Source organism: Talpa europaea (genome assembly GCF_964194135.1).
Source record: "Talpa europaea genome assembly, chromosome: 1".
In the NCBI taxonomy this organism is placed as follows: domain Eukaryota; kingdom Metazoa; phylum Chordata; class Mammalia; order Eulipotyphla; family Talpidae; genus Talpa; species Talpa europaea.
In genome coordinates, this window is record NC_140073.1 from 42,001,120 (window position 1) to 42,023,009 (window position 21,890).

Consider the following 21,890-nt stretch of genomic DNA (forward strand, 5'->3'; position numbering starts at 1 on the left):
CAACAGTCCCGGGAGACTTGGGGTGTGGGCCACATCAACACTCAGTCTTTCTTGGTCCCCAACAGAGGTCTTGTGCTGCCTCACTCTCCTCTTGGGCCCAGAAGCTTCTGCTTCAGGATTCCCTTGGGATCCCACCCTCACCCTGCCCACTCCCTGCACCCCTCCCTTTAGCAGACTGCTTTTGCTTCCTATTTTTCAGTCTGAATGCCCTCAGACTTCCTTCCTTCCATCTCTAGAATTAAAAGTATGGCCAATCCTTTCTCTTCTTGTGTTTCTTCTCATCCAGGACTAATAATCTCTGTACCATCATGTGCTTAGTAATCTTTCTTGAATCATCAACCTCCTCCTTTGCTGGAGCCCTCTATCAGCATTTTAAAATGCTCAGGGCTCTCCTATATTATAAATACATTCCCTTAGCTCCATGCCCCTGTCCAGTCAACAAAAGATTGAGTCCCTACTTGGAACTTATCAGTGAATAAAGGAAACAGTCCCTGACTGCCTGGGGCTTACAGTCCAGGAGTTGAACAAGTAATTGCAGGTTGATAAGGGTAGTTAAGGGAGCACAGGGAGCTATGAGGGCAACTAAGAGAGGCTTAAAATAGGCAGGGAATCAGAGAGGGCTTCTCTGAGGAGGTGACCTTCCAGTTAGGATCTACTTATTGAGTAGGTGTTAGTTAGCTAGGCAATGGAGACAGGGAAGGAGAGACAGAAAGCAACGAAGAACATCTGGAAGAATGAACAGAATGTGCAAAAGTTTAGAATGGGTCTACAGTCAAGAAAAGACCGAGTGTTTGAGGGTGGGTGAGGAGACAAGGTGCAGCATGGTAGGGGCAGAGGGTATGGAGTGGGGCAGGGCCTCATAAACCACACTGAAGATTTTAACTTTATGCTAAGGCAGACGGAAGCCACCATAGCATTTTAAGGAAGAGTGCCATGAACATTACTCTTGCTGCCCTCTGGAAAACACACAGGATGGTTATCGTAGGACGGCCCCCTCTACACCTGTGTGGGGATCCGGCAATGACACTGCTTTGAACTTGGATGAGAATGAGCAAATGAAAACAGCAAGAAATGGATAGCTCTGCGGGAGGTTTAAGAGCAGAATAGCTGGCAGGGCTTGATGACTGCCTGAAGGGAAGGGATGGGGGTCAAGGATGATGGGAAAATTTCTGGTCTGAGCCATCAGCTAGACAAAGATGTCCTAAACTGGCCAGAAAGAGAAGGAAAATCAGGGAGGAAGGTTCCAAGGTTCCAACTGCTGCTGAAGTTCAAGAAGGAAGAGGCCTGAAGCCCCACAAAGGCCTTTAGTGAAGTTAGAGCAGACTCAGTGGAGAGGTCGCCCTCTGAAAGGCTGGTTCCCACCCGCCCCACCGTTCATGCTCCCCCTCCTCTGTGCAGCGAGGCTTCTCTCCTGTGACAACGCTCTTACTGAGCTCCCAGTGATCACTGTTCCACATCCAACGGACACTTTTTTATCCTCATCTTCCTCGATGATTCTAAAACTCTGAATCACTGATCACTAGTTTTGTGAAGCCTTATCCTCTAGGGGTCACAAGGTGACTCCCCACCTCTTGCTTCCCTTGTGCTTCTCTGCCTGCTCCTCAGTTTCTTCCACAAGTTCTTCTTTCTCCATCTGTCTCTTAAAAATTGGTTGTTCTGCAGGACTCAGCCCTGTGCTTCATCTTTCCCTGTGCTTCTCTACCCGGTGATCTAATCCATTCCTACGCCTTCAGTCCAGATACATCAATCATGTTTAGTGTGCCATCTATCTGTGGTGATTTTCCAATATCCAGCTGCAGCTCTGGAGAGCCCCAGAGACATACATCCAGCTGTACACTGGAATTCCTTCAGAATGCAGCCCTGGCCTTCCCCTCCAGCTGATTTGTTCCTCCTTTCCCCTCCCTTTGAACAGCACCACCACTTGGAAGCTCTTCTTGCTTTTTTAGACTTGATTTCCACGTAGGTCCTCAAAACCTGACCATCTCAACTAGACCTGTCCCAAGTCTGCCCTTTCCTCTTGTTGGCACAGCGCCTGTGCCAGTTCAAGCACTGTCATCTCCCTTTCCGTTCCTGCCACAGCTCCTCCCTGGACCCCTGCTCCTGGACTGGACCCTGAGATGCATGTCTACCTGGTCAGAGCGATCCACACACTCACCAAAACACTGCCCACGAAAGGCTCACACTGGATCTTGTTACTGATGGCAGAAAACTGCTCCTCTGAAGAAAAAAAATGCAGGGACACATACATGCAAACTTGAGCCTGCAGTGCCAAGGTGTTTGTGGAAACTGGGTATAGAAGATACCCTACGAGATAAAGCCCAATCTCCTAATATATCTTCCTGATCCAAGCCCTGCCCACCTCTCCAGTGTGCCCACCTTTACTCTCCCCTACCACACCTTGCATTCTTTCACTGTCCCCATTACCATGCTCCCTCTCAAATGCTTCCTCCTGCGCACTAGTCCCTTGTCCTGAGATAGCCTCTAAAACCCTCTCCAAGTGACCGTTTCCTGTGGTATCTCCCTTACCCCCCCCTCAGAGCCAGCTGTACCCTCTGCTGGGCCCCCACAGCTTTTGCTGCACTCTGACAACAAATTGTCATGTATTTGTTCAGCCCTGATTTATTCAAGTGTCACCCCCTGCTTCCCAATCTCCCGCCCCTCACTGAACTGCTGGCTCCCTGAGGGCAGCAACATGAAGGTCTAGCTTCTGATTCCCTAGCATTTAGCAGAGGTATAGTGTGAGCAGCAACAGTGCTGAGCGAATGGTCAGAATCTCAGAATTCCACACGAGCAACTCACACAATGACAGAGAAACATCCACATTCATACCAGGTCAGATGACACACACATGCATGTGAGCCCGGGCCCTGAGGCACCAGGGCTAGAAGTGTGGGTTCCATAGAAACAACCATGTCAGTGCCTACAGAAGTGTGCCTCTAGGTGTTTGTAGGTTTTTGCTGCTTTAGGATTTCCTGTCCTGAGGGAGAAGAGTATCTGATTCCCTACTTACACTTCCACCCCCATCTGTCCCATCTCTCTAAGAACAGGGACTTTGGAGTTTGAGTTGAGCTTGTGTCTCAGTCTGAGGGTCATTGTCCTGATCTCTATAATGGCTTTGGTAATTTTGTGAGAACCAGAGACAGTGGAAGAAAGGAGCCCAGAGCTGGGGGTCTAGTAGATGCTCTCATCAGTTTCCAACACCATCCCCCTTGGGCCCCTCACCCCAGCTTCAGAGTTCTGGAGCTCTATACGTTCAGGAGGAGCCTCTCCTCGGGGCTCAGGTCTGAGGAACCCAAGGAGCTGCCACTTGGAAGACCAGGTCAGAGGATCAGAACAAGGAGGCTGGAGTGAGCACAGAGGGAACAGGGAATAGGGAGGCTGAGCATACGGAGATGGCATAGGGCTCAGGTGAGCGATCAGGGCCTAGAGGTTGGACTAAGGGTCAAGGGTTAAAAGTTGAGCCTGTTCACTGATCCATCAGTGAAAACAGATATGGTTGGGGGGTAAGAAGACATGGGACAGCAGGTCGATGTACTTATTATACTCTGTACCATAGTGATCTGTTACCCACCCAGGGACAGAATGTCAACTATTTGAGGGCCATGACTGTCATGTCACCTTTGTGTATAGCACAAAACATGGTGTATAGTACCTGCTCAAGATATTTTCTGTGTGAAAGGGTTTAAGGATGGTACGATATGAACGCTTGGGAGCAGGATCACCTTGAAGAGGAGTTCAAGCCCATACACTCTCCCAGTGGACACACAAAGGTACACACTCACAAGGTCACAGACACATACCAGGCACACAGACGCAGACTCAAGAGCAGACAGGCACACTCAACACACACATGCACACACGCAGCAGGGCCCCCTTCACATACACACAGCCAGCGCACACACACACAGATACCCTGGCTCGCAGGTACAGAGAAGCATGTATACACGCACACAGATGGACGTATCTGCTCACAGGGAGCTCCCACCCCTCACCATACAGGAATCCACACAGACACCCACACAGACTTTCTCACAGTCCTTACACGAACAGGCGCATTCACTCCCACAAACACCCCCTCCCTGACCCACACACAATTCATATATACATGCAGGCACACTCACACACACAGACCTACTTCACACGGGCCCAGACTCACACAGGCCGGCAAGTGCACACACCCGCAGACCCACCCACACGCAGGCACGCTCTCACACATGCTGCCGGGGCGCGCCTGGTCAGCTCTGTGGCTGCAGCTGTGACCTCTAGGTCCCTGGGGTCTCTGTCTGGACTGTGTCTCATCACTTCCTGCTCCAGAGCTTCCAGTTCCAAACTCGAACTGCAGACTCTCTCCGGAGACTGTCTCATCCCCTCTCCAGCCCTCTTCTCAGCACCATCTCTCCCCATCTGTCCAGGGTTTCTCACTGCCTCTTCCCCAAGACTTGCTCCTCCTCCCTGTTCTTGTCTCGCCCTTCTCCAGGTCTGCCCCTTCCCTCCCCTTCCTCCAGATCTGGCCGAAACCATCCATCTTGTCTCTCTGCCCAGTCTGTCCTGCCTCCGGCCCAGATCTGTCTTCTTTCTTACCCTGAGCCTGTCACATCTCGTCTCCCACCCAGGTCTGCCTGGCTACACAAGCCCCCACTCTGTCCTGGGCCTGTTACTCTGTCCTCTGGATCCATCCTGCTCTTCCCCCTCTAGCCCCACATCTGGGCCTCTGGACCCACAGCTGGTTCTCATTAGGAGGGGGAGGGGCAAGACTATTCATTGGGGCCTGAAATGTGATGTCAATTCTCCCCCTACCCAAGATCTGTGTGTCTACAGGATCTGGGAGCAAGGGGGAACATGGGAGAGGAAAGAGGTGGGCTGGGGGAGGCATAGGGGGACCATATGGGAGGGGGTGCTGCAGGAGGAGGTAGAGGAGTCGCCCAAACTACTGAGGGGAAGCAGGCCTGGAGAGCTGGCACATACCAGGCCTCCTCCCTCAACTTCCTGTCCTAGGGCCAGGGAGGGGCAGGGACCAGAAAGACATCAAGGTGAGGAGGGGGCTATGAAAGGCAGATCCACGCAGGGCAGGCCGGAAGAAGAGGGTAGCCTCTGCGAGCAAAGGGAGGTGTAGATATAGGACTTGGCATAAAGGAGAGAGGAGGACTCGAGAGAATTGGGGGTGGGGGAGTGGGGCAACAAGAGGGAGAGCAAATTATGCAGGGAAAGGAAAGAGTGAGTGCAGTTCACACAGAAAGGGGAGTTAAGTCAGAGACAGGAACAGCTAGACTGCAGGCGTTGGGAAGCCAGAACCAGGGAAAGGGGGAGGGAGGAGCAGGCTGACAAACTAGCTTCCCAGAAATCCCTGGGCCAACCCCAGGGGCCAGGGGCCAGGGGCCAGGGCAGTGCCTGGGGCGGGCTCTGACCCTCCCGATGCCTGGCTCCCAAGGGGCATCTCAGGGAGAGGCTGTGGACAGATGTGAGCAGAGGAGGCAAAGGGAAAGTCTATTTTCTGAGCTTTTACAGTGCACCGGGCCCTCTGCCAGGCAATTCATAGACAGTATCTCAATCATCATAACAACCCTGTGAGAAAGGTGTCCCGCCTTCCATTGAGGAAATTGAGGCTCAAGTGAAACAACTTTCCTGAGTTAACCCAGCCTCTATGTGATCCCAGGACTATGCGCTCCATGCTGCCAGGGAGTCAGGGAGAATGGGAAGATGGAGAGAGGAAGAAATTCCTGGGGAGCGGAGGGGAGAATCCTAGCAAGACAATGGAGGCCTGGGAGGAGGGAAGCCAAGGAGGAGGTGCGTGTAACCACCTAGGTCAGCAGCAGCAGGACTGAGAGGACATAGATAAGAAAGATGGAAGGAGGTGAAGTGGTAAGAGGTGGCCGCTGACATTTTGGGAGAAGGTCCGGCCTGGTTATTAAAGCAGTGCCGTCAGGATATCACGGAGGGGAAGCCATTTTCTGGGTGCCTGTCAGGACCCCTATGTGGAGATGTCCCAGGCACAGCTGGGTCTGCTGCTAGAGCCCGGGGCAGGTCTGGGTGGAATATGCTTGCACAAATCAAGGGCTACCCAAAAGCCAAGGGTGTGGTGACCCAAACAGAGGACATGCCGAGTAAGAAGAGAATCCAGGACAGAACTGGGGGGCCAGTCACATTTAAGGGGCAGATGAGGAGAAATTGATTCTTTGAGGAGAAAGGAAAGGAAACAGTATCACAGAAATTAAGGGAAGAAACACTTCACCAAAGAGAAAGGAATTAACAGTGTGCAAAGCTGCCGAGAGCTGGAGTAAGAAGACAGCTGAGAAGTGGCCACTGGTTTCAGTAGTCAGAGCAGATGACTAGTTTCAGGAGTCTTAAGAATGCAAACCTCCTGCAGAGGGAAATGCGAGAGGATGAACTGACCAGCAGCTCGCCACAGACCAGATGTCAGACAGACCCACTCCTCTGTGCACAAGCACCACGCTCCTCCAACACCGAGGCCACGGGTTGCAGCGAGGCAGGACAAGCCAGAGACTCAGACATGGACTCTGGGGCCAGGCCGCCTGCATTTGATTCCTCAGCTCACATTTGCTTTCTAGCAGTGTGACATTGGCAAGTCGTTTAATGCCTCAGTGTTTCCATTTCCTTGCTTATAGAGACAATGCTACTACCACACGGTGTCAACGTCGTGCCTGGCACACTGCAAGCATTTTGTGAGTGTGCCCCAGCTCCGATCCCTCATCTCTGATCTGGCTAAGAGATGGGACCCACTGTCAGACAGACTCAGGTCAAATCCAGACTCTACCATTTAGTGTATCCCTGGGCAGACTGTTAAACCTTTCCAATCCTTAAGTTTCCTCTTCTGCAAAATGGGGATAGAGTGCCCAGTTTATATATTTGATACAGGATTTAAAAGAAATGTCACAAAAATCTTAGCACAGGACTGGCACACAGTGAAGCTGTTACTGACACATGATCACCCTGGACAATGATTGTTGCACAGATGAGGAGTCCGAGGTTGAGAGCAGGCAGCAGAGAGCTCCGAGAATGCAGCTCTGACAGACTCCAGAGCTAGTGCTTCCTCTTCCACCGTGTTGCTTCTCTGGTAAGGCTTGGAGTGCCCTGATCAAGGGTCATGTAACTGGCCAGGAAACAGGACAGAGAAGGAGAATGAGCAAAGCTGTGGTTTAGAATAACTGACAGTGCGCACAAGGTGCGAGAAGATCAGTGATGAAGCAATTGCCAGTCCAGGGAGCGGGTCAGGTGCACATGGGGTTAGGTGGTGAGAGCGGGGAGTGACCAGAGAATGCTCAGTGGTCTCCAGGAAACAAAGAAAAAAATGGGGAAGAACAGGCATGTGAAATGGTTCATTAATATATTTATTCAACGAAAATCCACGTAAGGCCTACACATGCCAAACACCACACTAAGAGGTAGAGCAGGCATCTGGACAGATGGAGTCCCAGCCCACATGGTGCTCACAGAAGGGAGCCGTGGACAGGGATGGCAGTGTGAGGGGCTAGGTGCGGTGACCATGAGCAGCCAGAGCCTGGTCCTAAAGCCTGACCCTGACTGATGATCAGAGCCGGGCTGCAGAGTTGCCTAGTGAGGCTGTGCTAGCAGAGAATGTGGAGATGTAACAACCCAGAGGTGTCTAGAGCGAAGTGCAAGTTTGGAGAAGCAGGAGGTTGAGGGGTAGAAGAGCACAGGAGAGAAACTGAGACTTTAGAAATAAAATTAACATTAATAGTCAAGCGCTGAAGAGTTGCTTCCTTTCTGAATTCTCAAGACAACTTTCCTACTGTTACCTCCATTTCCTCCCGAGGAAAGGGAAGCTTTGAGAAGCTAAGGTCACCAGATGGTAAATGGTGTGACTGGAAGGTCTGAAGTACAGCACTCCTCCCTCCCTTTCCTATTTCCTCGCCATCCACATGGGAGGTACATTCTAGGCTCTGAGAGAGAAGGAGCTCTTTTATTAGGCAGCTTAGAGAAAGAAACATAAACAAAGAAATGTTAGTGTGCTAATGAACAGAGGAGCCTCCAGACTCAGGCTTGGGAGCTCCAGGTGGGCTGCTGGGAGGAAGATACAGGAACTGAACAGTGACAGCAGCTGAAAAGCTTGGATGTCAGAGGGGCTACCCAGGAAACAAGGAGACTGGAACTGAAGGATGGGGCAGGGAGCTGGAGGCCAGGAAAAAGGTGAAATCTAACAGCAGCTCCCAGATATGTGTGCTGCTCCAGGACATCAAGCGTCCAGGCTTGCTTCTGTTACCACTGATGGCAGGACGGGGCCACGAAGAAGGCAGAAGTATCTGGGGACCTGACTTGGCGAGGAGCAGGGACTGGGGTACTAGGGGTTGGAGGGCACAGAGCAGGCACGGTGAGAGAGGAAGGAGTGTCATGTGGCACCTCCGGGCAGGCAACCTGGCGCAGTGGAGTGGGCGGCAAGGCACTGTGGAGTCTTGTGGCCCATGGGCACCTCACAGCTTCCTTGTCTTTCACTCCCTTCAAGAACCCCAAAGGGGACCTGGCCCAATAGGTTTGGGGCTCTTTCTGCTGCTTCTTACATATTTGCTAACTGAAGAAAGAAATACAGTACAGGAAAGGGGGAGGGAGAGGATTCAGGAAAAAGGGAAATCCAGGTGAAAGGAAAGGAGGAGAAGAAAGCTCAGGGAGAAGCCTGACAGCTGTGGGGAGAGGAGTGGAAATGTGGCCAATAGAAAGAGGGTATGTGTGCAGGTGACTCGACTCTGTGGACGGCTGAGACCACAATCCGTTTTCTGAAGAGTGAATGCGGGTGAGGGATGTGCTGTGAAGCGCCTCTTTTATTCATTCGCTTGTTCACTGCCAAGCATCTATGGAGGCCCGAGCACATGGTGGGTGAGATGCGACCTTGCCATGAAGGAGGCCCCAGTCCAGTCAGACATGGGAACAGGGAAGAGGCGGTGATAGCAGTGAGACGAGAGGACCCTGAGCCTGCTTTGTGGATTCAGGAAAGGCAGGTTTGAGACTAGATCTGAGGATGGGAAGACGTTATCCAGGAGAAGGGAGAGACACTTCTGGGTAGAGAGTAGTATGAGCCAAAGGGTGGGAGCGTGGGAGAATACAGTGTCTTTGGGGAGCTACAAGCAATTCAATATGGCTGGAACTAGCAATGTGAGGGGGCTAAGGGAGTGGGGTAGGTGGTGAGGTTGGAGAGGTTGGGGAGATCAGACTGTGAGGGGGCCCATAGTCTTGTTGGAGATTTCATCCTAGATGAACAGGCAGTGAAAAATGCTGAGCAGGGACGGAAAAAGCTGGATTTGTACTTTAGAAGATCCCGCTTGCTGCAAGAATGAACTGAAGAAGGAAGAGTGGACGTCTAGGAGAGCAATTAGGAGGTCCCTGCAGTAAGTGATGTGAAAAGACAGTGTATGGGCGCAACAACAGAGACGGTGGCTAGAAGGTGAATGGCAACAACAGAGACGGTGGCTAGAAGGTGAACGGGAGAGCAGAGGCTGGACAGGAAGCAGAACCAACAGGTTCTGGTGACTATCTGTGCTATAAGACATGTAGAGGAGGGACTGGCCACAACTAACTTCTGTGTTTCTGGCCTGATAACTGAGTGGGAATGGTGTGTCAGGGAGGAGGGAATGGTGAGTTCAGGTTTGGACATTGTGAGTTATCTAATCAAGGTCAGGTAAGAAGCAGATATGCTGGTCTGGAGATCAGAAGAGTCTACAGAGATGACAATTAGCACCTGGAATTAGTGAGGAGTAGCACCCAGAGTGAGACACAGTGAGCCAACAAGAAGTTCCACACCAGGACCGTTGGGAAGAGGAACATTTAGGGGCACACAAAGGTCCCCCAAACCAGACCGGTTAAAAACAGCCAGGAGGAACTCTGGAAGAGATGCATGGATCCCACCAAACTGGAATGATCTGTTTCTTTGCCTGTCTTCCCCACCGAGGCTTAAACTCTCCCTATAGTGTCTCCTAGTAGAGTGACTGGTATGTGAGAGCTCATTAAAATTTGATAGAATAAAGTGGTGGCTCAAAAGCCATAAATCAAAAACGGTTCAAAGAGAAAAGAGTGGTCAGCACTGTCAGACCCTGCTAAGAAATCCAACCGTGGAGGGGTTCAGGAAAGAGCTGCTAGATTTGGCAGATAAGGGGTCACTTTCTCTTGGGGTCAGCAGTTACCCTGGAGGGGCAGGAGTGAATGGGAAATGAACAGCCCTGTGCAGAAGACACTTTCACAAATTGTGGCAACGAAGCAAAGTGAGCCTGTCGACTAACCAGGTAGGACAGAGTTAGGGAAGGAAGGAGGCACTGGTGGCTCCTCATGTGCCCCCAGGAGCAAGGACCTTAGAGGGAGAGGCTGGAGGTGTGGATAAGACATGGAAGCTAGTCATGAGGTCCCTGTGGTTTAACATGCAGGAGCAGAGGGAATGCACGACATAGGGGAGGAGGTCTTACGTAGAAGGACACCTCTTCATGTTTGTAGGAAAGAAGGAGAAAAGATCAAGGAGGACGCAGATCCAGTTTGAGAGGAGTGAGAAAGTTGCAGGAATTCAAACTAGATGGTCTGATTTTCTCAGTGAGCAAGGAGACCAGGCTGTCTACTAGTAATTCTTCCCTCTCCTTTTACCCCCACATCTATTCTGCCACTGAGCCCCACGGACCCCTCTGCCAACAGAACTCTTGAAACACCTACTCCCTCTCTCTCTAAGGCCACTGCTCAGTTCAAGTTGGTCTTAACCCCTCCTGGGTTCCCACAACAGCCAACTCTCCTCCTCTTTTTCAGACCCCTCCCTCCAGACTACTGTGCTGTCAGAGGGGTGTTTCTGAAACAGATCTGATCATACTGCTCCACAGCTTCAAATGATTTGGTGACTTTCCATTACTCTTGGCTGGGCAAGTTTTTTCATATGATCTATAAGAGCTGCAGATCCGCCTTCTTCTCCCAGACTCTGTCACTCCTCATGCCATGTTATCAGTGCCAGGCTCCCCGGGCTGCTTTATCCCTCAAACATACAATATTTTCTTGCATGTGGGCTTTCCCATGCTGCTCCCTTGGCTAGGATGTTCTCCATCCACCCCACCTCACTTCCTGCTCGCCTTTGCTTGGTTGACTCCCTATTGCTCTACCATGTTGAAGCTTAAATGTCACTTTCTCCAGGGTGCCTCGTCCAACCTCCCTCCAGGGGCTTATGTTCCCTGTAAGTGCTGCCACGTTACAGCAATCACTCCCCAGCCTGGATGCGCCATAAGGGCAATGTCCAGGTCTCTTCTGTCTACCTTTGTAAGGTCAGCACCTACCACACTGCTTGGCACAGAAGAGGTGCTTAATACGTGTTGCTGTATGAATGAGCCAGTGGTGGACCAACTGATCTGCTCAACACAATGAGACCAGGGATGTGAGGTTAAGGGGTATGAAAAAAATAGAAAAAATTTCATCTATTTATTTATGGAGGGCCGAGTTGAAGGTGGCATTTATAGAAGCATGCATTTATAGAAGCATCACTTGGTGTTGGGAAATCATTCCAGTGAGGGTTGAGAATTTGTGGGAAGGGTGGGCTCAAGGACAACGGAACAAAGAAGGGCCAAGGAGTGCTCAAGAGGATGGTGCTTCGGATATAAGCTGGGAGGAGAGCACAAGGCCATGAAGGGTCAGATGAGGTGAAAGCAAAGAGGACAGGGCAAGAGGTCACTATGAGCTGAGGAGTAGATGTAATGCAAGGGAGGGCGTCAAGCGCTGGAAGGACATGGGCGCTGTGGTTAAAGTGGAATGCGGAGCTTAGAATTCTAGAGATGGACCTGGCCTACAGAATGGTTCTGAAGGGTAGAAGGTAGCCGGAGCTAATGAAACTGTGAGGCTGGGGTGTTAAAGGGACACGTAGAATCACGGCAGGATACAGAGTGAGGGAAACACTGATCCAGGTTCCCAAGTTGTCAGGGAGCCAGGGGAAAGCCTGACGGGTCAGCGGAGAAGGAATCACGGTGTGAGCCCCCTAAGTCAACGGGTCAGCGGAGAAGGAATCACGGTGTGAGCCCCCTAAGTCAACGAGAGTTTACTCGGAGTTGGGACAGCTCACTCTGTGGTGCGCGCGGCACCTAAGACTGTGTCTCTTAGGGGTTGTAAGAGCAGCCCTGTGTTGGGGGCGACTGCCACACAGCCTCCCTGCTGGCGTCAGGTCCCCAGGGCACCTGCTGTGTTCCGGCAGCCCTGATGTGTCACTGCTGTGACAGTGTCTCCAGAGAGGTGCTAATAGCAGCGTTTGACAACGATCCTTCGGGAATGTGCACTATTTCTGTGGTGGGTGTGTTTTGTTCTGAGAGCACCTTGTCAAGCGTGGATGGCATGTGCACTATTTCTGCAGTGGGTGTGTTTTGTTCTGAGAGCACCTTGGCAGGTGTGCTTGGCTCTGCCTTGCTGGGGGTGAGGGAGCGGTGGAGGTGCCCTGGCTGTGAAGGCATCTCTGCTGGGTGTGTGTAGCCCAGGCTGTGTCCCCTGTGGACTGAGTAGGACTATGACTGGGTCCCCTGTGGGTATTTGAGGAGTTGACATAAGCAACAATATTTTCCTGGCCTATGACCCTGTGGCTTTGGGCCCAGCCCACACCACACTGAGTTCATTGTGCGTCCAGATCTCACTTCCCCTTCCCCCTCCACGTGGGACCAAGCTTTTGGTGCCCTCCCTCCATCCCCTGCACCAGATTCTGATCTAGGCATCCTGGACACGGGCTGAGCACACCCCTCCGGGTGACTAAGCTCCACTTCAGGCTCGGCGGCCTGTCTCTCCTCCGCTTGCCTCTATTTCTCCCCCCTCTTTCTTTGTCTCTCTCTCAGTTTGTCTCTGTCACACACCCATCCTCCACATTCTGACACATGGCTCCCACAGCGGCGACAACACACACACACACACTCGATCACACCCTCCGGGCAGCTCCTCGCCAGGACACACTCACTCTGCCCCGACACCCCGGGGTGACACGCGCGCACACCCGGGGCCACGCCACCTTCCAGGGCCCCGCACCAGCGCGCACCCAGCCCGTGCACTGGCACCCGGAGGGCGCCCGCACCCCGCCGCGCCCGCACCCCGCGCCCCTCCCGCGCCGCGCACCCCGACAGCATGACACCCGCACACAAAGCCCCCGGCCCTGCCCCCGCTCGAGCCCACGCTCGCCCGCGCCCCGCAGGCCCGGCCCCCTCCCCCATTGTCTCGGGCTCAGAACAAAGCCCCCGGCTCCGCCGCCGCCCCGAGAGCCGGGGGGCCGGCCGGGGAGCCCCGCGGGGCGCCGGCGTCGGGCACTGACCTCCGCGCGGCGCGGGCTCCCTCGCCCCGGCCGGGGGCGCCGCTCGGCCGCGGTCAGCCTCGGGGCAGCGCCCGCCCGCGCGGGGCCTGGGGCCGCGCATCGCCCGCCGCCGCCGTCTGGGGCCGCGATCGGGCCGAGCCCCGGGGCCGTCGGTCCGCACGCCCCGGCCGTCGGTCTGTCGGTCCCTCGCCGCCGCCGGCACCGCCTCCTGCACGGCCGCCCGCGGAGGACGCGAGATTCGCCGCCGCGCCCCGCGCCCCCTCCCCGCCCCTCCCCCGCCTCCGCGCGGTAACCCGAGCCCCCGCCCTCCGCCCGCGGAGCCCCCGCCCCGCCCCCACGCGCGCCCCGGCCTCCCTCCGCCCCTCGACTTCCCGGCCGGGCTCGGCGCCGGATCCGGCCCGCGCCCCGCGCTGCTCCCGGCCCGCGCCCCGACAGCCGCGCCCCGGCCCGCGCCCCACCTCCGTGCCAGCCGCGCGCCCCGCGGAGCCGGCCTCACCCCACTGGCCCGTGGTCCCCCCGGCCCTTCTCCCGCCGCTCGCCTCTTCCTTTCTCCGCATCCCCGACTCGCCTCCCCCTTCTCCCCACCCCTTCTCCGTCTCTCTCCCCAGCCCCGCGTCCAGAGTCTCTCCATCTCCTCGCCCGTCCTTTCGGGACCTCCCCCTGCCTGTCTCCCCATCTCTCTGCCTCGTCTCTTGCCCCCCAGCCTCTGCTCCTGGCCCCTTTCCTCGTCATCCCTTTTCTCTCCCTCCCCACCCCCCATTTCCTTCTGTTGCGCCCCGTTTCCCTGCCCCGGTGCCTGGTTCTCTCCTCCGCCTTGTTCTCCCTCCTCCCTCGCCTCTCACCTCTGTTTTTCTCAGGGGTTCTGCCCCTTCCTCGTCTCCTGCTTCTCTTTCCCTCCTTGCTTTTCATGTCAAGTTGGAGACTAGAGGTTGGAGAGCACTGGGAAGGGAAGGTCTGGGATGTGGGCTAACCGGAGGATGTGCCCTAGAGAAGGAAAGCGAGGTGGAAACTGGGCAGAGAAGGGGGAAGGGGCTTGGACCTGCTTGGGGGAGAAAAGGGCAGAAGTGAGCTCAGACAGAAGAGAGTACTCGAGGAACCAGACGCCTTCCCCTCCCTCTTGTGCCTTTCCCGTGCCTGCAGGAAGGCTGTGAGTCCAAAGGTATTCTGGACCTGAGATTTGTCCCCTCGTACAGAAAATCAGGAGCTTCTGGGGAGAGGGGGCTAGATTTCAATAAAAGCAGAAGGGAGTGTGATTTTGAAAGAGGAGCGTGAGGGAGAGTCTGGAGTCCTTGATAACCTCAGCTTTCTCGCTTGGGCGCCAGGGTGGGTCTTGGTTGCAATCACGCTGCTAGGAGAAGGAACAGGATTAGCTTGCAGGGGGTTGACATAGAAAGATGATGACTTTCAATTTGGGCTGCTGACTTTGAAGTGTGTTGGGTAGATGCGTCTGCAGCTTAGAAGAGTGGTCTGGGATGGACATAAATATTTGGGAATCATCTGCAAATACCGTATAAGCTTGAATATAGGGTGAGGTTTTTGCTTTTTTGTTTTTCCAAAATCATCCCTCAGGAAAGAGGGAGTAACCTTGTATTTGAGTCCTTACAAAGTCTCTCATATTACAGGGTTTGCTCTCATTTACTTTATTTTGAACAACAAACCGCTGGATAGGGCAATATGGTATGGTGACTAAGCTTGTGGACTCTGGAGCCAGACTGCCTGGCTTGGGGTCCAGACTCTGCCATTTACAAGCAGGGTGGCTTTTGGAAAGTTGCTTGTCTCTGCTTCAGATTTCTTCAGTATAAAGCGGGGCCGAGGATTAAATTTTTTAATATATGTAAGGTACCATGTACCTGTCACATAGTAATGCTAACGATTTTTGTTAACTATTTTTGCTGTTTGGGTAAGACCCAGTGGACTTGACATGTCCTCCGCATGCTATTTTGGATACTTGTATAGAGCACTTGCCACAGAATCCATAGTCAGAGAAATTTAACACAGCTTTGGTAACTATTCCTGTTAGTATGACCTCACAGCTGCATATGTTGGATGTCTCTAAGTACATTTTTTAAATATTGCTTTAAAAAGTAATACAGTAGCACTTGGGAGGCACTTCTGGGATGCTGGGTATGTTCTATTTCTTGACCTGAGTGCTGTTCTATGGATGTTTTGCTCTGTGACTATGCATTGATCCCAACACTTAAGGCTTAGCCCCTTTCTGTAGGAATGTTATACTTCAGTTAAAAAATAAACAGTTCAAAGGCACCGTACCAGCAATGTTTAGAGATCGTGAATATACTCTTGCAGGAATATATCCTCTAGTAGGAATATAACCTGCCACCTTACTGTGATGCAAATAGGACTTGTGATTTGGGGCAAAGTTTCCAATGACTGTCTCATATGTGGATTTCAGTTGTGCTGTGTCCTGTCCCAAACTCCTCACTTAGACTGAAGAGAAGGTCATCCATTCTGGGAAACTGGGTTAGTTGAGAAAGTGACCCTGACAATGAGAAAGATGCTTGCTGCTTTGTAGATGCAAGAATATGCATAGATTATTTTTTACTGAATTATTATTGAAAAATAGTATATATATCAATATTTTATGTGATACATGAATTTAACTATATGTAATGATAAAGTCCATTAACTAATAGAAGTAGACTTTTGATTGTTTTATCCTTGTTTCCAAAGAGATAAATTTTCAGGTTGGTTGAAAAACTAGATTTCCTCATTGGGAAGACGTGGAGTTGCCTAGGGTTTAGGTTGCCTTATGAGGCACATGTGGTGAAATGGTAAGCGAAATCGAGAGGATGAGCAGTGTTGCTCAAGGACAGCATGTAGGTTGGGAAGAGAAGGGGTCTAGGACAGAACCCGAGGAGCTTCAACATTTGAAGGTTGAGGAGAGGAGGCACAGTCTTCAAAGGAAAGTACAGAGTGGCCAGAGAGGGAGAAGAAAGTCAGGGAGGTGAGTGATACCACTGAAGCCAAGGGAAAGACCAGGAGAAAAGCTGCAAAGCAGGGAGCAGTCACCAGAGCTGACGAGCACAGAGGAGGACAGAAGGAAAGGACTGAAAACTATCCATTGGATTTGGCCAGAAAGAGGCCACTGGTGACCTGGGGGACAATGGTAGGTGATGTGGTAGGGGTTGAAACTAGTCAGCACTCAGCTAAAGAGTGAGTGAGGGGTGAGGAATGGAAGACTTGGAGTAGAACCTATTTTTCAAACACGGTTGACTACAGGGAAGGAGAGATATAGCAGGAGTAGAGGACAGGTGTTTCAGGAGGCCAGAAAGTTTTTCAAATAGCAGAACTTAAAATGTATTTTCTTACTTCCTACATTTATTAAAAACACATGTAAATGTCCACTATATGCCAGCTTTATATTCAGATCCATAGTTAAGATATCACTAAGGAGCTCACAGTAAATTATGAAGACAGGTCTGCAAATTGGCATTGGGCAGTATAATGATAGAGGAGAGCATGGACTGTGGGCATGGAGGGAATTCCTGACCCAGCCTGGGGGCGGCATGTCAGCAAGTGGTGTCATAGAAACGACACTGGAATCGGATCTTGAAGATGAGTAGGTGGGCGGCAGGGGGAGAAGGTGGAGAGAGGACATTGGGCAGAATAAGCATCACCATGTTCAAATTTTCAAGGACATGCAAGAAAATAACTTCTGGTCATGGAGGTTAGTGGTTAGGCTGTCCTGGGTAGGTCGATGTCACTGGCGTGTAGGGCATGTGGGTTAGTGTGAACGGAGAAAGGAAAAGGGGATCAAATCATGACGGTGTGTCATGCGAAGGTCTAGACTCTTCACATTGAGGAACCATTGAAAAGTGTATTTAATGAGGGAAGTAAACGGTCAGGCAATGTGACTGAAGAGTCATTTTGGTTGCAATATTTGGGATCCAAAGAGATTAAGAGTCAGTTTCAATTCCTCAGCTGATAATGAGGACCTAAACTACGTTAGCGGTAGTAAGATTAGAAAAGTGGAGTAAAAGTTGAAAGAAAATCCAGATATAAAAGTACAGTACTTGGTGGCTGCCTAAGATTGAGAGTGTTGGCAATACAGGAGGAATCTAAGATGTTGTCAAGTTCTTGGAAATTACCTTTGTGATTTTACTCACAAGTTGGGAAACAAAAGCAGAGCAGTGAGGAGAGAAACAAGATAATCCCCTTGGTTTTGGACATGATGAGTTTGAGGTGTATCTGAGTTATGCAAATGAAGACATCTAGTAGGTGGTTGAGTATAACACTTGGAACTCAGAAGAGACAGTTGAACTGAAGATGCCTATTTCAGAGTCATCAGTCTATATAGTCCATCAGCGGGTAAGTGGAACCATAAATGGCCTGGATCACCTAGGGAGAAAAGGCAAAGAGAAGTGGGTGTGAATTGTCTTTACAAGCTGATAAAAGAGCCATGAAGGAGACTGAGAAGAAGTAGTAAAAAAGGTAAGGATTGAACAAGAGAGTAGTGTTCCATGTGTTATAGAAGTCAAAGAATGAAACAGCTACAAAAATGAGATTTGTCAACAGAGCAAAAAATATCACAGTAAGATGAGGTCTGATATGTTTCCCTTAGATTTTGGAATTAGGATAAAGCTGATGATCTCAGTGATAAAGAGAGGAGAGGAAGTAGAACAAAGATGGACGTAGACCAAAGAACAAAGAAGGCATCACACTTTCTGATTTCAAACTACATTACAAGCTATAGTATGCTATTGACATAAATAGTATGGTATTGATATAAAGATAGTTACAGGCCTAGGTGTTAAGTCTCAGTGCTATCACCACTATGGGCTGAATAGGATCCCTGACCAGGGAGCTAACCCACATATGGCACAGCAGACCTCTCCTGTCTCATCTGTTGCTCCCCTCAGCAGTGTATTTCAGTAGAGCCACCTGTTCTGCTCCCCGCTCTGTCTCTAGTAAATCCTCTCACCCCCCTGCACCTCTGGCCTATTCCCCAGTTCTTCTGTGCAAAAAAAAAAAAAAAGAATTAAAAAAAAAGAGGTACAAAGGGGCCTCCCCTGGTGGTGCAGTGATTGAGCGCTGGGCTGCGAGGCTGCCTGCAGCCTCTGCAGCGCCGGTTAGTTCCCCGGCTGCTGGCGAGGGTCCCACAAAAAAAAAATTTAAAAAGAGGTACAAAGATCAATGGATAAAAATGGAGGCTCCAAAATTTAATTGATCCATATACGGTCAATTAATTTTCAATCAAGGTACCAAGAGTATACAATGAGATAGAGACAGTACCTTCAATAAATGGTGTTAGGAAAACTGCATATCCAGGGCCTCCCCTGGTGGCACAGCGGTTGAGCGCTGGGCTGCGAAGCTGCCCGCAGCCTCTGCAGCGCTGGTTCGATTCCCGGCTGCCAGCGAGGATCCCACATGGCGCGCAGACCTCTCCTGCCGCCTGCTGCTCCCCTCAGCAGTGTACTTCATCAGTCTGCCTGTTCTGCTCCCCGCTCTAGCTCTGGTGAATTCTCTCACCCTCCTGCGCTTCTTACTGTACCCAGTGCTTATATAAATAAATAAATAATGTTTAAAAAAAAAAAAAGAAAAAAAAAAAGAAAACTGCATATCCACATGCAAAGAATGAAAGTGAATCCTTATCTTATACCATAAACAAAAAATCGACTCAAAATGAATTAAAGACTTGAATATAAGGTCTGAAAGCATAAATTCACAGGGGAACTTCAACATAGGGGATAGATTACCTAACTTTGGTCTGGGCAGCGATTTATTGGGCTTGACAGCAGAAGCAAAGGACATAAAAGCAAATAAACAAGGAAGACTAGATGAAACTAATAAGCATCATCACGCAAATGAAAAGGCAGTCTATGGAATGGAAGAACATACTTGCAAACCACATATCTGATAATGGTTAATATCTAAAACAAAAATCAGCATACAACTCAAATAGCAAAAAACTAAATAACTTAATAATGGGCAAAGGACCTTAATAGACATTTTCCCAAAGAAGACATAGAAATGACCAATAGGTATGTGAAAAGTTGTTTGACATCACCAATCATCAGGAAAATGTAAATCAAAGCCATGATGAGATATCAACTCATACCTGTTACAATGTGTAGTCCATGAAAATGTAAGAGAAAACAAATTCTGGTGAGGATATAAAGAAATAATGAACCCTTAAACACTGTGGGTGGGAATGTAAACAGGTGTAGTTATCATGGGAAAGAATATGGAGTTTCCTCAATAAATTAAAAATAAAACCATATGATCCAGCACATATACCTCTGGGTATATGTCAGAAGGAAATGAAATTATTATCTCAAAGATCTATCTGTACCATGTTCGCTGAAGCATTGCTTAGAAAAGAAAAGACATGGAAATAACCAAAGTGTCTATCAAGGGATGAGTAGATAAAGAAAATATAATATAAATATAAAATGGAATATGGTATTTATGGAGGAAGTTGTCTATCTATCTATAACATGTAAATTCCAAGCATATATACATGCAATAGAATATTCAGTTCTAAGCGGAGGAAATCGTGCTATTTGTGACAAAATGGATTATATTAGGGGACACTGTACTAAGTGCAGTAAACCAGACAGAGAGACAATACTGCACAGTATCAATTACATTTAGAATATAATAAAGAAGTGAAATTCATAAAATAGAGTAGAATGATGTTTGCCAGAGGCTGGTGACTGGGGGTAAATGTGGAGAGGTTGGTAAGGGGTAAAAAATTCTAGTATAAGATGAATAAGTTCTGAGGGTATGATGTGTAAGATCATAAGATGGTTAAGTATAGTTGATGATCCTGTATTGTATAAAGAAAATGAGAGGGGGGTGAGGGAGAGACGGAGTGGGAAGGGACCTGCCACAGTGAGATAAAGAGGGAGTGGAGGTAAAACAATGGTGAAAGTGTGTAAGAGTGAACAATTAATGGCAGATGAGAAAAACCCAAGTGATTTCCTTTAGGAAAGAGTGGGGATTTATGAATCGAGACTCCCATACCTGCACGATGACAGCTGGAAGCAAAAGTGCAAATATTATCAAGACTTTCTCTGTATCTCTGATTTCTGCTTTTCATTTCATCTCATTTCCTTTTAATTGTTCTGATTTCACCAGTTTTTTCACTACCCCAGGATTTAGTCCAAAATACCACATTGTATTTTGTCTTAACTTTGTCTCCTCTGGTCTGTGATAGTTTCTCCGTCTTCCCATGTTTTTTTCATGACCCTGACCATTTTGAAGATTACTGGCCAGGAATTTGTAGAACATCTTTGATTTGGGTTTCTCTGATGTTGCCACAAAGGTGGGGTAACCTTTCTTAACACATCATATCAGGGGTATAGTCATCAACCTGAGTTATCCTGGTGAGGTTAACTTATCACTTGGTTACACAGTTTTTGCTACATTTTTTTCTCTTTTCCTTTTTGTTTTTTTTTAAAGTGAGTTACTGAGTCCCATAGTCAGGGTTAGGGCAATTAAACTTTGATTCCTGGTGGTGGGTGGTGGGCATATGATATATACTATAACATAATGTGGAGTAGTATATTATTTGGATTCTTTTAGGAAGATTTGTTCTTCTCCCGCCTCCTAAAGTTGTAATCTAATTTTATTTATTTATTTTATTTTTGCAAATTATGTTTATTGACATAACGTAGGTTTTCTAGTCCATTTCTTTCTCCTTGGGCATTTAAGCTGTACCATAATTTAGCTATTATAAATAGGGCTATAGTGACCATAAGGAAACATATATCCCTTCAAATTAGTGTTTTTGTATTTTTCAGGTTGATATTTAGGAGTGGAATTGTGCATCATATGGTAGATCCATTTTTAATATTCTGAGAAACCTCCACAGTGTTTTCCATGGTGGTTGGACAAGTGCATATTCCTACCAGTAGTGGACAAGTGTTCCTTTTTATCCACATTCTCGTCAACACTGTGTAAAATGATTTTAAAACCTGTACCCCTGTGTTTAGTGCAGCACTATTTATAATAGGTACAATCTGGAAACAACCCAAATGCCCAAAAATAGATGACTACATCAAGAAGATGTGGTTCATAAACACAATGGAATATTACTCAGCAATCAAAAAAGATAAACTCATGCCATTTGCAACAACATGAATGGAGCTGAAAGGAATTATGCTCAATGAAATAAGTCAGAAGGAAAAAGAAAAATATCGGATGGTTTCACTTATAGCAGGAATATAGGAGAACCCAGTAAGACATCAGGGGGGAAATAATAACAATACAAAACACTACACAACAAAACAAAAACAGACAGTTATAAATCAGAGACATTCTGCAGGGAAGGAGGAGGGAGAGGGATCAGAGGGAGGGAGAGAGGAGCACAGGGGACTGTGGTGCTGGTGCATGGGTGCATTAGTGAGGGAAATTCCATGGGGACTACACCTGGGGGTGGGGGAAAAGCAAACATTGTTTAAAAATGAACAATGATGTAAAAAAAATAAATAAAAATTTTAAAAATTTATAACATATTCAAAATTTTAGAAATCCTAAGGAAAGTCTCCAAATGGCCTGGATTGACTCAAGTGCCCATATGGATGAGTCTTGGGAGCAGAGGGTGAGACCACATGAGGGCAGCTCCCATTCAGACTCATTGCTAAAAATTCTTTTACGTAAATAT